Here is a 17,806-nt window from a genome sequence, read left to right as displayed (position 1 = left end):
TGTTGGCCATGTTGACTAGGGCTGATGAAAGTAGGAGTCCAATGGCATCTGAAGGCTTGAAGGTTTAGAGCAGGCATAGGCAGACTCCAGATGTTTGGGACTAGGTAACATGACCAGTGGTCAGGGATGATGGGAATTGTAGTCCAAAACATCTAGAGGGCCGAAGTTTGCCTATGCTTGGGTTGGAGTGTTTGATTAGAACCTAGGAAACCTTGGTTCAAATCCCCATTCAACTACAAAGTCTACTGACCTTGCGCCAACTGCTCCATTTCAGCCTAGCCAGGAGAAAGCAGCAGGGCAAATGGAAAACCACTTGGACTCTTGCTTAGAAAGCATGAGCAGAAAACCTCCCAGACTTGTGCTTTCTAGACACAAAGCAAGCGGAAGTGTGGACAAGCCCTCAGTGTGCCACTGAAGCAAGAAGAGGAGGAGGAGTTTGGACTTGATATCCCGCTTTATCACCACCCAAAGGAGTCTTAAAGCAGCTAACATTCTCCTTTCCCTTCCTCCCCCACAACAAACACGCTGTGAGGTGAGTGGGGCTGAGAGACTTCAGAGAAGTGTGACTGGCCCAAGGTCACCCAGCAGCTGCATGTGGAGGAGCAGTGAATCGAACCTAGTTCACCAGATTACTAGACTACCGCTCTTAACCACTACACCACACTGGCACAGCCCTGCCTATTTGTTCCCCTTAATTCTCTCAACAGGCCAGGAAGCAAAGAAGGCAGGCAAACAAATCATGGCAGGTAATGGAAGCATAATGGTATGTTCAGCCTGGAAAAGAGGAGACTGAGAGGCAATACGATAGCCATCTTCAAATATCTTAAGGGTTGTCACATGGAAGAGGAAGCATGCTTGTTTTCTCCTGCTCTGGAGGGTAGGACTCGAACCAATGGATCCAAGCGACAAGAAAGGAGATTCCGACTAAACAGTCGAAAAATATTTCTGACAGTAAGAGCTGTTCGGCCATGGAACAAACTCTCACAAGAGGTGGTGGACTCTCCTTCCTTTTTAAGCAGAGGTTGGATGGCCATCTGTCGTGGATGCTTTAGCTGAGATTCCTTCGTTGCAGGGGGTTGGATGAGATGAGCCTTGGGGTTCCTTCAAACTCCAAGATTCTATGACCATCTGCTAATAATTGCTGGAGTTCAATCCACTGCTGAAAGGAACAAGTATGGAGCTCAGTTGGCAACCAACAGCAGAGGAGTCCAGGTGTGTGGTACAGCCAGAAGAGAGGGGGTGGGACAAAACAAAGAGAAAAGACCAGTGTGTGCGCGCGCGCATGTGCGTGTGTGCATGCAGAGAGAAAGAGAGAGAGAGAGAGAGAGAGAGAGAGAGAGAGAGAGAGAGAGTGCATGGCTGGCTTGCCTCTCAGTTCATCAGTGTACTACAATAAGGTTGCTCTCTTTTGAACTGGTCCCTGCAGCTATTCCTTTAATAGTAATTTGATCTGCTGCTAGTGGGCCAGGTGACTTCTAGCTCCACACCACAAAAAGCTGGCCCTGCTGAGTTCTGTACGTCAAACCCCTGTGAGGAGCAAGGCAGGTTGCTTGTTCATATGGTTTCTGTCCAGCTGGCATCCGAGGACTGAAAGATCAAATGGGAATATCAGTGTGACAGCCCTGTCCGAGAGCTTGCTCTCATCATGTTGGAGGTAACTTTACCCTGAGCAGATCTCTTGCTCCAGGAAGTGGGCTCCATCTCAGGTAGGCAGATGCAGAGGGGAAAAAAGCAGACTGCCTTCACCTATAATAGTGGCATAGAAGGAGGCCTTTTAGCAGGTGGTAGCTTTGGGGCTTTCCCAGTAGTGATGTATGGAAGTGAAAGCTGGACCATAAAGAAGGCTGATTGCCGAAGAATTGATGCTTTTGAATTATGGTGCTGGAGGAGACTCTTGAGTACCATGGACTGCAAGAAGTTCAAACCTCTCCATTCTGAAGGAAATCAGCCCTGAGTGCTCACTGGAAGGACAGATCGTGAAGCTGAGGCTCCAATACTTTGGCCACCTCATGAGAAGAGAAGACTCCCTGGAAAAGACCCTGATGTTGGGAAAGATGGAGGGCACAAGGAGAAGGGGACGACAGAGGACAAGGTGGTTGGACAGTGTTCTCGAAGCTACCAACATGAGTTTGACCAAACTGCGGGAGGCAGTGGAAGACAGGAGTGCCAGGCGTGCTCTGGTCCATGGGGTCATGAAGAGTTGGACACGACTAAAAGACTAAACGACAACAGATTTGGGGAAGGACTGCAGCTCAGTGGTAGACATTCCCAGGTGGAACATCTGCATGCAGACATTCCCAGGTTCCAGAGAGAGACTCCCTGTTGGAAACCAGTCAGTGTAGACAACGCTGAGCTAGCTGGAGCAATGGTCTGACTCGGTGTAAGTCTGCTTCTTATTTTCCTAGGTGTAGCTTGTCATGCGAGCTACATCTGCTGAAATCCCATCTCATGCACGACTACTAAAAGTCCTTATTTGCATCTAGCCAGAAAAGCTCCAGGACAATTGTTATTGTAGCTGGATAATCTATAATATTGGGTCGTTAAATTTGGCTAGTCCATTGAGTTAAATATGACGATAACTTTGCTTGTGAATGTTGTAAAAGAAAACTGTTATGCAGCCTGGTTTTTATTATCTGAAACCTACCACTTTTATGACCTGAAACAAAAGTTTTTACTGCAAACACTTAACTCTATTTTTCAGCCCTCTCTCTGACATTTTTGCATCGCCTGACCTCAAAATGAGAAATACCACAAAACTTTTCCCAGAGGCAAGTGGCAGATCTTTAAAATCTAGTTATATCTAACTTAAGCCAGACTTCCTCACTGCAGGAACTTGCTCGCCTCAAGCCAGAGTCAAACATTTGCTTGTTTTTGAAAGCAACTTCCCCCAGGCCAGGAACGATGGTTTGATTGTAGATGCTTATGTGCAGCTACCTATTTGAATTCAGGATCTATCTTCTATTTGTATTAAGGATGGGAGAGAAATTGGATCCAGTTGGCATTTTAAAGGCAAACCTATCTAATCTGCACTTTCTGAAAAATACAGAAACACTCATTCTTCAAAATTACACTGTTTTGAATTTTGCAATATCGTTCTCAGATTAGATAATGCATGCAAAATTGTGTGTGCATGAAATGCATTTTAGTGAAAATAACAAATAAAAATGAATTGCAGTATTAGGAAAAAATGTGAATTAAAAATAAATTCACGCATAAATGATGGTGAATTTTCACAAGGATGTTGCATCATGGACCACTGAACTTGATTGAGAAAAAAATGAGAAACTGAGACAAACTGAAATGGACTGGTTCACCAGTCCCTACATGTGATGATCGCATCTGGCTCATGTATTTGTATAAACTTTCACCTTCAACAGAACACAAAAAGGGAGGAACACAAAAAGGGAGGAACAACGAAAATGGTCCTCTGGTCCTCCTTCCTCCTCCCACAGGGAGGTCATGCTCAAGGAGGCTCTGGAATGCAAGCTCTTTGTTGCTGCCTTATATTAACTAGCTAGAGCCTCCTAACCGGTGCGTGGAGAAAGGCACTTGCGAGCATCATTCTCTTTTGATGTTTCCATAATTGTCAGGATGAAGAAGCTGCTTTGCAGTGTTTAATTTTACAGCTAATGAAAATCCAGTCTCCGTGTGCTCTATATGATGAATGTCTAAGGGAGCTCACCTCTTGCTTCCTTTTGTGTCTGGCTGATTTAAATTGATGCTAAGTTTAAACTTATTAGACCATCACTAGGTCATTAGATATACCGTACGCTAGAAGCACAAGGGCTCAAACCAAAATAACTGTGCAATCCCAAAGTATGAAATTGCCAGGTAGGTTTGCTCAAGTTGGTTCAAGCCCTCAAATCCCTAGCAGAGAGAATAACAGAGTTGGAAGGAACCACGGGGGCCATCTAGTCCAGCCCCCTGCAATGCAGGAATCTTGCTCTGAGCTATCCCAAATAAGGACATATTTAGCAGTCTGAGCATTGATCATTATTGCACATTCAGCAGGTCCTAAATTTACTCTATGGTATCCCCAGTTAAATGAAGTCTCTGGATTAAAAAGAAGTCAGGGCTCCTGCACCTTTAATTTCAGCAGGTATAGGCTTCATATGAGCATAGGTTTAAAGCACATGGCACCTGCGAAAAAGAACCCTGGGAACTATAGTTTACCCCTCACAGAGCTGCGGTTCCCAGCACCTTTAGCAAACTAAAGTTTCCATAAGAATCATACTGAGTCAGACAATAGGTTCAGCTAGGTCAGTCCTGGCAGCACTGACTGGCAGTAGTTGCCCCTTCTTTACCTAGTTTTCAGGGAAATTGCAATTTTCGACTGACAAATCAGAAATTCTGGACATATGGCAGCCCTGCTATAGATGCTTAGGCGTGAACCTGGGAACTTCTGCATGCAAAGCAGATGATCTACAGCTCTTCCCCCAGGATCCTCTGAGGAAGCCATGTGCTTAAAATGCATAGTGCAAGGGCAGCTGTAGCCTCCCCTGCAACCCGCACCTGCTGAAACCCTCTATTCTACATCCCTGTTAAAGATGCCCTGGCCTCTTTTGCATCTCAGGTAGCAGAGCAGAGAAAGAACTCAACCTGAGATCATAAGGAATTTATGCTGGTTGAGTGGCCAATTCTGGGTTAGATGAACCAATTGTCTAACTCCGAGCAAGGCAGCTCTGCAGTGGTGCAGTTAAGTCACCTTAGACTCTGGACATCAGAGTCTCTTTACATTGCAATGCAGGGGATGTGGCTGAACTACAACTCCCATCATCCCTGGCCACTGACCATGCTTGCTGGGGCAGATGGGACATTCAGCAACATCTGGAGGGCCAAAGGTTCTCTTCCCCCTCTGGTAATGAGCATTACTTCAAAGGGTGGTCAGCAGAGCAAGCTGCGTTGGGGGGGGGCTTTCTAGCCCATTCTCTGAGTTGTGCCCCAGACATCTGCTCCAAAGCCCTGCCCTGCCAACCCCACTGCAGCTTCACCTGTTCATTTCATGCCCAGTGACCCAGAGACCAAGTCAGAGAAATCAAACTTCCTACAAGCATTGAGAACTATTCAAAGGAGAGGAAATTGAGGTTTCCAGGAACTCAACAAAAGACTTAGCACAACAAATCCATTAGATCGGGGATGGGGAACTACAGCAGGGGGCAAATATGGCCCTCCGTTCCTCAGTATCTGGCCCTCAGAACCCTCCCAGGCCCAACCTATGCCTCTGGGCTGTGTTGACCCTGTTTTGCACTCCAACTGTTTTTGCCTAGTTTTAATGTACCCTCACATTAATGCCTCTTGCTCGCCTAGATGAAGGATAGAGAAACGTGCGCGCAAAAAACCAGACCCTACTGTGCAATGGAGACATTTGCATTCCTTTCTCCACCCACTTTGCCCTCTGGCCCCTCCCATCCCTGGCATGTGGCCCTCGGAAGGTTGACCAGAGTGGAAGGTTCCCCTCGGGCTGAACATTCCATCCCCTTGGAATGTTCCTGCAAGCTCTCTCAACAGAGCAAGCCCTCCATAGCGGAGGTGGGGCAAGAGTTATATTACCCCAAGATCCACCAACTGGAACCAGCCACAGAAGGCATCCACTTAGAAGTAAAGAACTCGGAGCCCAGGAGTTTGCTTTGGCACTAGGTCTAAGCAGAGCTCACAGACCTTTCTACACAAAACCCCCCACTCTTGGGTAACTCTTCCCCTTGCTTTCTTCCTTTAATTGTTTTTATTCAAGATTTTCTTGGGTTACAAAAGTACATACATTGTCTATTTTCAGATCATAATGTCCTTTCTACATGTCAGTTATATTCGATGTGAGACTTTAATGTTGCATACAGTATAAGTTTGGGGGTGATGAAAGGAGGGGAGGTATCCATGATATACAAAATACTACTCCAGAAACCCACAACCTCCCTCTTCTCAGTCCAAAATAACGATGGGAGCTATGAAATAAACCCTACTTAATGGACTAAACTGTGGTCTAAACCAGAGGTATCATTTGAGTAAGGGAAGAAAATTATTTGGGAGCCAGGAATCTTTGATGACCAACTTCAGATCACCCAGAGATGAGTTGATTCTGATTTGCCTTCTTCCCAGCTCTGCATTATTATTTTTTGCTTTCACTAGGAGCAACCCTCTGTAGGTGAAGGACCTCAGGTGCAACAGATGTGGAGAGGTGTGTTTTATGCCTCTTGGCAACAAAAGACAAGACTGTGGTCCATCACATTGCTCATTGCTCTCTTATGTTTGTTTCCTGCTTCTCCTCCAGGCAGCTTGACTCAGGTTCCCAGGCAGCCTTCCATGGAGGCATTGACCAGGCAGCAATCTGCTTAGCTTCATCAGGTTACAGCATCATACGTCTTCAGCCCATGCCGTGCCGCAGGCTCACAATGGAAAGGTGTTCTAAGGACTCGGCCATATTTGCTGCAGACCTCGGTGCAATAAATAAACAAAACCTGCAGCCTCATTACCCTAATTGGACCTAACCTTTATTTAGTTCTACTCTGGTAATTTCTGAGTTCTCCAGTTATTGGGAGCTGTGTTTTATTCTTCCTTGAAACCACGGCACAGAACAGGAGGCAAGTTGTATGTCTGCGCACTAATTCAGAAAACATTTTCTATTTAACAAAGGAGGAAAGGGGGAAAGCAGGGATCTCCCGAGGCAGAAAAATCCAGAATGGTACCTTACCACTCATTCATTCATACGGCGCACACAGGCTGAGGGACAATTATTCCTGCGCAAAGGCACATCGAGGAGAAGGGAAACTGCAAGAGCTTTAAAAACTGTCCCTTGCACCGAGTGTTAAAAGGCATTTGATCTGTGGCGATAAACTGCTCTGTGCTGAGAAAAAAAGTCACCTTCTAATGTCTGCAGAAGAAGCAGGGGCTTAAAGGAAGAGCACAATAGCCCATTTTAAAAGTTGCCTTCCTAGCGCTATGGTCTCACTCTTGCTCAGCTCCCAGTCATTTGAGCAGGGCTTACAGAAGACAACATCTTACAGCCTTGTGCCCCATGGGTCAGATCCATCTGTTCTCAAGTATTCTGCTGCCCTCAAGTCTGTCTTTCAAAATCTGCTGCTGGACCACCTCTCTGCCTACCCATCCACTTAGAGCATGAAGAGATGTTTCTTTAAAAGGTAAAGGGACCCCTGACCATTAGGTCCAGTTGTGTCTGACTCTGGGGTTGTGACGCTCATCTCGCTTTATTGACCGAGGGAGCCGGCGTACAGCTTCCGGGTCATGTGGCCAGCATGACTAAGCCGCTTCTGGCGAACCAGAGCAGCGCACAGAAACACTGTTTACCTTCCTGCCAGAGCGGTACCTATTTATCTACTTGCACTTTGACGTGCTTTCAAATTGCTAAGTTGGCAGGAGCAGGGACTGAGCAATGAGCGCTCACCCCGTTGCGGGGATTCAAACCGCCGACCTTCTGATCAGCAAGCCCTAGGCTCTGTGGTTTATCCACATAAATTATTGTGAAACTTTGGAATTTTCTTCTAGGTAAATCTCTCTCTCCCCACCCCCCTCTTCCGTCCAAGTTGCCATTTAAACCTTTGATTCAAAGCAACAAGTGTTGAAGGGGTTGGGGGCAGGGAGGGAGTAGTATAGCTGTAAAACCAGGCAGGCCAAAAAAGAAATCCAGGAGATGAAGTTTTATTTCTGATAGATTACGTCAGATGTGTCCGTTTTTATGGTTATGCCGAAGCCATTTGTAAGGCGTTCATCTATCACTTCAGCTATTATAATGAAAGGCATGTCTGGATCAGAGTGATAGATGTGCTGCTATCATTAACAGTAAGGTACGCTTACTGCAAGTGGTTGTGCAGAAACAAGGAGATTTGTCAATTTTTTCCATTGAAGGGAGACCATAAACCAGGTCCTTTAAATTCACCTTGCACTGGACACAGGTACATCTAAGGAAGTTACAGTAATATTGCTGGAGAAATGGTTAAAATAAAATAAAAAAGCATTTGTGAATTTAACGTGCCAAATCTGCTTTGTGGTGGGTTTTTTTAAAATATATAATTTTATTTTAATATAGCAGAAGTCACAGGGTTTTGCTTTTGAGGGTGGGGAGGGGGCTGTTGTTGTTTGTTTGTTTTAAAGAGCTCATCCCACCTTCAGATTCAACTCCTGCGGAAATCTGCCCTGAGAAATAAAATGGGGCACAGCCCTTTGGAGAAACCTGACCTTGATGTTAGCATGAAGTAATGGGAACAGAGGATATGGTCATGAGGTCTTAGGTCAATGTGCGTCCTGACGCCAGTGAAGCAGATAGATCCAAATGTCATGGGTTTATTTTCTTCCATAAATAGCACGGCACGGTTCTGCTGCTGCTGCTGCGATGTGATACAGCATTGCCTGTGTACCAACCTCAGAGCTTCAGAGGGAGGTTCTTGGTGGATCCCAGAGTCTTGAGCAATAGTCACAATTGTCTTCTGAGCCAGGGTGTCTGGACTGTCAGACGGGGAGGCTGTGGAAACCAGGGTTCAAATCCCCACTCAGTCATGAAACTCTCTAGGTGAGCTCTTAGGCCAGACACTATCTGTAAGCTTAACCTACCCTACAGGGTTGTGGTGAAGATATCATGGGAATGAAAAAGGACCATGCACACTGCCCTGAGCTCCTGGGAGGAAAAGGTGGGGTGAAAAGGTATGACATAAATAAAATTCATCCCAGAGCTATGGTGACATTTCCCTTCATTCTCCTCTTTGAAAGGAGTCTGTGATAATATGTGCAACTACAGGCATAGACAAAATCGGCCCTCCAGATGTTTTGGGACTACAACTCCCATCATCCCTGATCACTGGTCCTCTTAGCTAGGGATGATGGGAGTTGTAGTCCCAAAACATCTGGAGGGCCGAGTTTGCCTATGCCTGAACTAGCACATAGAAGCAACTGGATCACAATGAGGCCACAGGCAGGCAACACCTAATATGAGTGCAATTATTTTCCTAAATACTTCATGCAAATTATGTTCCCCCCCCTAGTGGTGTAGCAATAAAATTACTAGCACATTTGCAAAGTTAAGCAGGACTTAGTACGGTTTAAAATTGGATGGGAGGCTTTGTGTTGAGATTTCTGCATTGCAAGGGGGTGGGCTAGGTTCCTTCCAATCCTGTGTAGGGAATTTTTTGCAATAGCTTTGCGAGCCTGGCCAAGTCCCCTTATGGCATGACTTGCCACTCAGAGCAAGGGGAGGGCAAACTTGGCATAACTACAGCCCTCCATTTTTAAATGAATTGATTAATACATGTTGCTTTTTTAAAGACATAATTTTCTTGTTTGGTAGGCCTGCCCAGAGACAGAGGGCTGTAGCCAATGCTCGCCCTACTCAGAGTAGACCCACTGAAGTTAATGGACATGACTCACTTAGGTCCTTCCGTTTCAACAGTTCTACTCTGAGTAGCACTGACATTTGGAGGAAGCCCATGATTTGGCCATACCTGCTCTTGAGTTTGTTCTAGATGCTTTCATGTTTTTTTAAAGAATGCTTTAAGCAGTTTTAGGTATTTATTGTTTGTTTGCCTTTTTAATTTGGGGTGTGTGTGTTTGTTTTATCACAGAAGTGTTTGCCGCCCTGCGTTCCTTTCTCATTTGTCTCTGGACCGCTTGGCTTCAAAAGATAGCCAGGGTGTTAGAGCAAATTGAACTGGACTTATGTTCAAATCTCCAGTTATGGACTTGGGAGGAATACACACTTACTCAGCCTAGCCTACCTCACAGGGTTGTTGTGAGGACAAAATGGTGGTTGTGTGTGTGTGGGGGGGGGGTGAATTAGAGGTGCTGGCTTGGGCTCCTTGGAGGAAGGGTGGATACAAATGCCATGCAGAAGCTATCTCTCCATGCTCTGGTAGCTGCTACACCATGGGGCCTGCTCACCAATTTGAGGAGGAACTCAGTCTCTGGGCCGTCTTCCTACTGCTCTCATCAGTTCTAAGCTTTTAATGGCATTTTCTTGCCCACCGCTGCAATAAGACCTTCTGTGCAGCGTGCCAGCTCATTACAGAGACAGTATGCAGTACTGCTCCTCATGCCAATGCTTCAGTATCAGGGGTGCCTTTTGCAAATATAAAATGCATACTGTACATTTGGAAGCTTGCAAGCACACACATACATATACACCTTTAATGCCCTAAGCCTCCAAGGGTAAACTCATTTTGACCTTTCTTCCCTAGCGTGAAACTGTTCCCGTTTTAAGCAAAAAATAAAACTGCTTATCCATGGACTCTGTAGATGTACAAATCTGCTGCTGGATTTGATTTAAGCTCCGTTGCTCAAGCCGGTTGCAGGAAAAGATACAGATACACATCTTACCCACTTTAAAAAAAGTTTAAATGTGTCTTTTTTAAAAACAATTTTTTTTGAAGTTTTTCAAGAAGCCGCAACTGCAGCTGCTATGCTGGAGAGGCTATGTCTTCTTATTTGACTCTCCAAACCTGCGTCTTGGAATTCAACACGGACAAGGTACAGAGCACCATGAACTTTGAGATACCATTCTGTGAAATTGCTGGATTCTGCCTTTTCAGCCAAGCTGCCTCTGAACTTAAATTTGCACAATTTTTTACCCCAAGTTTGGATTTCAACCAGCAAGATGTGAGATCTGAAGAACGCCATTTAGCTTTGAAACATGGCAGATTTTCATCTTGGCTTCTGCTGCTTTGAATGTCTAGTATTTCTGAAGGGGGGTGGGGGGAAAGGGTGTCACTGATAAATATGAAGTTCTATATTTAATGGAGAGTGATAGAATGCCCTTAGGCAGGGGAAAGAGGCCATAGTTCAGTGGGAGAGCACGGCTCTCGCATGCAAAACAGCCTACATCCAATTCCCAGCTTCTTTAGCAAGGCTAGGAAAGACCCTTGCGTGAGACCTGTATAGAAAGTCACTGCCAGCCCAAATGGACCAGAGGTCTGATTCAGTAAGAGGCAGGTTCATATGCTCATAAGAAGAGGGGATCTGCACTATGTGTCGACATAACGACAAGCAATTTCTACGTCAATCACTTCTTCTCAAGTGAATCCACCTGCTCAGCTAATGACAGCTATTCTCTAGAGTGCTTTCTCCCATCAATAAAGTCCGTCTACAATAGACCCACAGCACTAAACAACCTGAACACAAACGTAATGGCTATACGTGCATATTCCACCCACAAAAGAAGAATGCTTCGCTCACAAAAATATAAGCTGTATGGTAGATCTTGCTGTAAAGAGGTCACCCGAGTTCTAGGAAGGAAGAATAGTGTGGGAAGAAAATGCTAGGTCTGGAAGCTTTCATCAGCTGATTCCAATCAGCATCACATTTTTAATATATTTTTCCTCCTCCCAACAGCTCGGGGAGGCTTACATTTTACTCTCACAACAATCCAGTGAAGCTGAGGCTATCTGACCAGTCAAGAATTTGAACCCAGCTCTCCTCAGTCAAAACCCAGCACTCTATAACCACTGCCCTATGCTACATTCACCAGATTAATTGGGGGGAACAAATTTCATTCAGTGAGGCAAAATGCTACTCGGATTAAAATTCACAAGTTCTGGGGTGGGGTGGGGTGGGGTGGGGATGACTGTTGGGTGATGGCAAAATGAAAAGGGAATGAAAAAGGTAATATTTAGAAGTTTCCCTTCTAGCAAAGAGTGGTAACTTCTTCTCATTAAAATTGCAGGTATCTCAGACAATTTGAACTATATTGAGCTATACTGAAGGTTCAGGGTAGGGATGGGGAATTTCACTTCCCATCATCGCTGACCATTAGGCATGCTGGCTGAGGCTGATAGGAACTGGGAGTCCAACAACAGGGCCCCTAGCCCTGATTTAAGGATATGCCAACTGAATGAAATGTAAACCAGTTCATGAATTGATTGATCATTTGAAAGACAGAAGAATAAGCAATCCTTTTATCAGTTTCCATCCCTAGAAAACACAGGAACAGCCCAAATCTGAGGCGTCATAACACCAGCACAAACAAACTGACAGAAAGGTCCAATGATTCTGAACTTTGGGTCTAGGTCTGACTTGGATGTAGCAGATAAATGAACAAGGAATGGGCCTGTTTTGAAAGAAACATTTGATTTATGCCTCCCTCAAAACTTATCACGGATCATGACTTCCCCCCAATGCAGTCAGATGTCCTAGAGTAAGACCTGCATTGGACAAGGGTGCAGATTGAATGATCTCAAGGATCTTTTCCAGTTCTATGATTCCACGATCACTATTCCTACTGTAGCTCCCACTGGAGTAACTTGTTCATTCTCATTCTCTCTCTCAGAATACAACATATTTCCCCTCTGAACACTGATTATGTATTGGGGTATAGTAGCAAACTCTTATGCCCACAGTGCAAAACCTGAAGATTTTGCTGGCATATCCCTGCAGAACCATATGTAGATTTTTTTCCATCCTGCCATGATGTTTTCAATATATATTCCTCCAAATCATTGCGTCAGAACTGGCCCTGAGTATGCCTCTTCTGTGTCTCTGTCGCATGAGGAAATAAAGAACAGAGCGGGGTGGAGGGCAAGAGTTTCTGTGACACGCAGCCTTTGCTCTTGCAAAGAAAAAAGAAAAAAAGGAAGTGTCTGTCTGAGGAACGTACGTGTGCACACAAAGGCATATCTGCGTACCCCGAAATCGCACACACATGCCACCCACTCAGTCTTTGCTCTGAGATTTTTCCCACTTATAGCTCCTTCTCTGAGGGGGTGTATCGAACATAATAGCAATGTTATGAAGGGTCTTTCTGATACACAGTCACAGCAGGGAGGATTTGCAACTCAAAAGTGGAAAACATCCTTTGCATGCAGAAGGTCAGTCCTCGGCATCGCCAGGTAAGCCTGGGAAACTCTGGAGGCTTCCTGTCTGTCACTGTAGACAATATTGCACTTGATGGACTAACAGCCTGGCTTAGTATACCAGACGGCTTCCTATGTACCTTCCCAGGGGAGACCTTTTTTCCATCTCCATTTCTTGCCTTTGGGCTAAGATTTCCTAGTCTTGTGCATTCCCCCACCCCACCCCTTCTCCCACACAGCTCCAGTGGCAGGGGGGAGGTTGTTCTCGTGCAGAAACACAACCCTCTCAATTCCTAGGCAGAAGGGCTTAGGAGAAGACTTGTGGGTCACAGACTCTTATATGGGTTTCAGAGACATACCAGTCACAGCCAAACCGTACAGTTAAAGTACACCCCCTACCAAAGAATCCTGGGAAATGTAGTTTTTAAGCTAGCATCTCCAGCACTCTTGGTGAACAACAGATCCCAGGATGCTTGGGGTGGGGAGAGATGTGCTTTGAATGTATGGTGCGGTTGTGACCAGTCACAAGAGCTGTTGTCTCTCTCTCATGTATACACAGGAAGTGTATTCCTGAGGTCCAGTTTGGTGCGATGGAGAGAGCAGGGATGTAACCTGTGGCCACCCAGATGTTGCTGTACTGCAACTCTCAGCACCCCTGATTATCCCTGGCTGGGGTTGATAAGGGTTTGAGTCCAACAACATCCGGAGGGCCACAGGTTAGCCACTCCTGGGTTAGAGTATTGGACTAGGACAACAGAGACCCGGGTTCAATTCCCCATGCAGCCATGAAGCTCATTGGGTGTTCCTGGACCAGTCAGTATTTCTCAGCTTAACCTACCTCACAAGGTGGTTGTGGGGATAAAACAGAGGTGAGAGAATCAGGTGCTCCACCTTGAACTTCTTAAAGGAAAGTTTGGGAGGAATGCCTATATAAATGCTTCCGAAGAGAAAAGATCTCTCTCACCACACACTCTGGCCTTGGAGATGTCTTTCCACCTTTGTAAAAGGCTGATAGAACATACTCTGTTGTTGGACTGAGGGTCATACTAAGCTCCCAATTCTGGCTGGGTCTCGCACACATACAGCTCATGCTGGTGCGTAGCTTCTGAGCTGAGATGGTACAAAGAAATGAATACACACCTCCGTTGGAGAAAATCTAACCTTTACGCTTGGCACTAAGGACAACATTATTTGCTCTGGTGTGTTTGTGTATGGGCATATATTTGAGAGAGGGAGGAGCTCTTAAACACACACACACACACACACACACACACACACCCCTTCTCCTCCTTGCCTGCTTATTTTGGAAGGAATACTGTATCATGCAAATCCTTTTCTAAAGAAATCTCTCGCAGGCTTTGGAAGAAAGCCTGTACACACAGCCATGATCTCTGAGCAGGAACCACACAACACCTACTGTTTGGTATTCCCTCTCCTCCAGCTCACAAATGCATACGAGAATTTCAGATTGAGTGTTTGCACATTACAGGAGTGTACCTGTGCACACAAAGAGTTTAGCTGCACACTTGTAGAGTTATTCACCTATAACATCCAATGTATGTGCAATCTGGGTGTGTGGTTTGTTTGTTTTTGTGGGGGGGGGGCATAGCTCAGCCAGGGAGCTCCTGCTTTGCATGCAGAAGGTTCCTGGTAAATCCCCGGGGCATTTCCAGTCAGGGCTGGGAGAGACTGAGACCCTGGGGAGCTGCTGCCGGTGTCGCAGACAACCCCGTGCTTCAAAGACCAACATCAGGCACAGAAGCTGGCCACTTCCTTTGTTCCAATGTGCACCTGAGCTGTACAAATCAACAAGTGTGCACTTTCAAACAAACCCGTGTACCTGCAGCTTGTACCTGTGTTCAGTGCAACATGTGAACATGTCTACAGTCCGAGACGTGTTCCTTCACTGGACAGAAAACTTATATGCATACTCCTCCAGCACAGTTTAGCTTTCAGCTTCTGCTTTTAAAATAGTGAGGTGAAAAGCATAGTCCTTGGATGGAGGGTAGTACTTATTTTTATGTATCTATTTGTTGTATTACATTTACAGCCTGTGCTTTCTCCAAAGAGCTCAAGGTAGCACACGTGGCTTTTCCCTCTACCCCTTGTGAGGGGGGTTAGGCTGAGAGTTACTGATTGGCCCAAAGTCACCCAGTGAGGTTCATTCATGGCTGTGCAGGGATCTGAACCTGGGTTTCCTGAGCCATAGTCCCAACACTCTAACCATTACACCACACTGTCTTTCAATATCATATCCCTTGGCTGGTGATGCTGCATTGCACACAGCCACTACCATCCAGAGTATTATCCCACCGGCTTCTATGATGTGTCTAGAAAGAGCCCCAACTCACACAAATCTTCTAACTGTGGGGGCAGAGGAATCTCTAACACAGCACCTGCTCTGCAAATTGTCTCCCTCTTTCTTCTCTCTCTCTCTCTCTCTCTCTCTTCTCTCTCTCTCTCTCTCTCTCACACACACACACACACAATTGTAATGTAATGATCTTCACAGAATCACAGAGTTGGAGGGGACCAGGAGGGTCATCTAGTCCAGCCCCCTGCAATGTAGGAATATTTCCCCCAATGTGGGGCTCAAACCTGCAACCCTGAGATTATGTGGCTCCTGCTTTACCAACTGAGCCATCCTCAGTTGTTGTGAAGTTGTCACACACACAAACACACAATCCCTCATTAAACTGAGTCATTCATTCATCTAGCTCAGTATTGCACTACTCTGACTGGCAGTTGCTCTCCCGAGTTTCAGGCAGGGGACATTCGCAGCCCTACCTGGAGATGCCAGGGACAGAACCTGGAACCTTCTGCGTGCTCTGCTACTGAGCTATGGCTCTTCCATAGCTGTGGATAGAGTCCTTAGTCTTGAGGACTAGTTACCATACCTACTGTGGAGGTAGTGGTGGATTTAAAAAGAAAAAAAGTATTGGAGGCAGTTGCAAACACACAATCTCTGCTCTGCCAGGGTGTTTCTGTCCTACTTGCCGCCTATCCCAGTACACAGTCTCTCTCTCTCTCTCTCTCTCTCTCTCTCTCTCTCTCTCTCCCCCATGTAATATCCAAACAGTGCGGTGGAACATTACCCGAAGTAATTGCCCCTTCATACCCAGCATTTATTAATCCGGATGAGAAGCTACTACTCATCCTGCCTCTGTATGGCGGGCCATCCCTGCGGATCGGAAATCACTCTTTTCCACCCTCAACATGCATTGAAGCGGGTTGCAAAGAAGAAGACGACACCCCCCCCCCCCATGACTCCATCAGAGCGAATAACCCAGGAAGTAACTCGGGGCAAGTGATTTGCAATACGACAGCGCTGCCGAGTCTCTCTCCCCGCCGCCCCCTGGCGCTTTCGTGTGGACTGGAGGTCAAGGCACCCCTCTACCCGCGCGTGTCAGGAGCCCGTGGGCGTCCGCACGACTTTGCCTCGACTTCCCTTTCCCCACCCTCCCAAGCTCAGGCAGTACCGGGCGAGCCCCGTTTCCCCTTACCTTCTCCGCGCGGAGAGGCGTGCAGCGTGTGGGCAGGGGGACTCCCGGGCGCTTCCTCCTTCAGCTGGGCTCCGTCCTGTGCACCGGCAAACTTTGGAGAGCTGCCGCGGAGCCCATGGCAGCGCCCTCCTGCCGCCGCTCTCCCTTACCCCGCGGCTGGGCAAGGAGACCACGGAGAGGCGCGCTCAGGGGCTGTTCAGCACCAACAGGGGGCGGACAGCGCTCCTCGACAGCGCGCTCGCACCTTGCTGGCTAGCAGGGCAAGGTTAGCTGGCTGGCTGGCTGCTGCTGCTGCCGCCACCACTGCGGCGCCGGACTGTGTGTCTGATGTAGGAGCGGAGTCGCACGCAGCCCTTCCTCTGCCTGCCACCCACGGAGAGCCGCGGGTGAGTGCCGGGACCACGAGGGGGAGGGACAAGGCGCAGAGGGTGGGGGAGAGGGGGGGAGAAGGAGGGCCAGCCCGCCACGGGGGTGGGGGCAGGCGGGGTGGGATGGGATGGGGAGAAGAGAGGGGGGACAGCTGGGACGTGCAGCGCTTGGGAAACATCTCCATTACAAGCACCAAGAACTTCAATGCCATCACTTGTAGGTTTAATGAGAGAAAGGATTCTTTTTGAAAAATTGCACTCCTCATGTGTTGATTGGCTTCCTAAAACCAGGAGATCTGGGCTATCGACACTGTTTCTTGCTCAGTCAGTAGTTCCCTGCCCGCTACCCTGTGTTCATACAATCATCTCAACAAATACCACCAATCTGTGAAAGGTTATAAAGCTGTGCCAAGCCAACATATGTGCACCTAAGATTGCTGGCTGTCATTTTTGCAGCTCCTTGCCATTTGCCCCCATCTTACGACTGTCTCCTTTATGTAACTGAAGAAGTGGCTTTGAGTCCATGGGAGCTTCTGCCACAATAAATGGGTTGGTCTTAAAAGGTGCCAAGGCACTCTGTCGTTCTCTTTGCTGCAAGAGGCCAAAACTCTGTGGCTGTCGGAACTTTGAGTTACTCGAATGAAGATGGATGCGGATTGAATCATTAATTGGCTAAAGAGTCGCACAATTAATCCATCGTAATTGTGTGACTTTTTAGCAGAGGTTTGGTTTTTTCCATAAATTAACCTGCACTGTACTTGTTCTGCTGGCTACAGTCTATGATGCAGCGTCGACTGTGTACCAATCGCAGAGCTTCAGGGAAGGTTTTTGATGGGTCCCAGACTCCTGCAAGTGAAGGCACAATAGGCAAAATTGTCTTCTAAGTCTAGATGGCATAGTGGTTAAAGTGTCAAACTGAGGCTGTGGAGACCAGGGTTTAAATCCCCACTCAGTCACTGGGTGATCATAGGCCAGTCACTATCTTTCAGCTTAACCTACCCCACAGGGTTGTTGTGAGGATAAAATGGGGGGGGGAGGAGATAACACACACTTCCGAGTTCCTAGAAGGAAAGGGTGAGATGAGCATGTAATCAACAAATCAAATTTAATCCAGAGCAACAGTTTAGCAAAGGTCTATTTCCCTTCAAATCTC

General features: G+C 46.7%; 1 protein-coding gene across 1 annotated transcript in view; it reads right to left on the bottom strand.

The window, feature by feature from the left end:
- The window catches only part of LOC310709054 (opsin-5-like), a 65,793-nt gene extending 49,199 nt beyond the window's left edge, over nucleotides 1–16,594 (bottom strand). Inside the window, exon 1 of the mRNA XM_083508184.1 lies at nucleotides 16,286–16,594. The gene's annotated coding sequence lies outside the window, so the exon portion shown is untranslated. The remainder of the gene's footprint in view (nucleotides 1–16,285) is intronic.
- Between the last annotated feature and the right edge of the window lie 1,212 nt (nucleotides 16,595–17,806).

The sequence above is a fragment of the Podarcis liolepis genome (genome assembly GCF_965112155.1).
Source record: "Podarcis liolepis genome assembly, chromosome: 6".
NCBI classification, from domain to species: Eukaryota; Metazoa; Chordata; class Lepidosauria; order Squamata; family Lacertidae; genus Podarcis; species Podarcis liolepis.
This window is presented reverse-complemented; position numbering and strand designations above follow the sequence as displayed.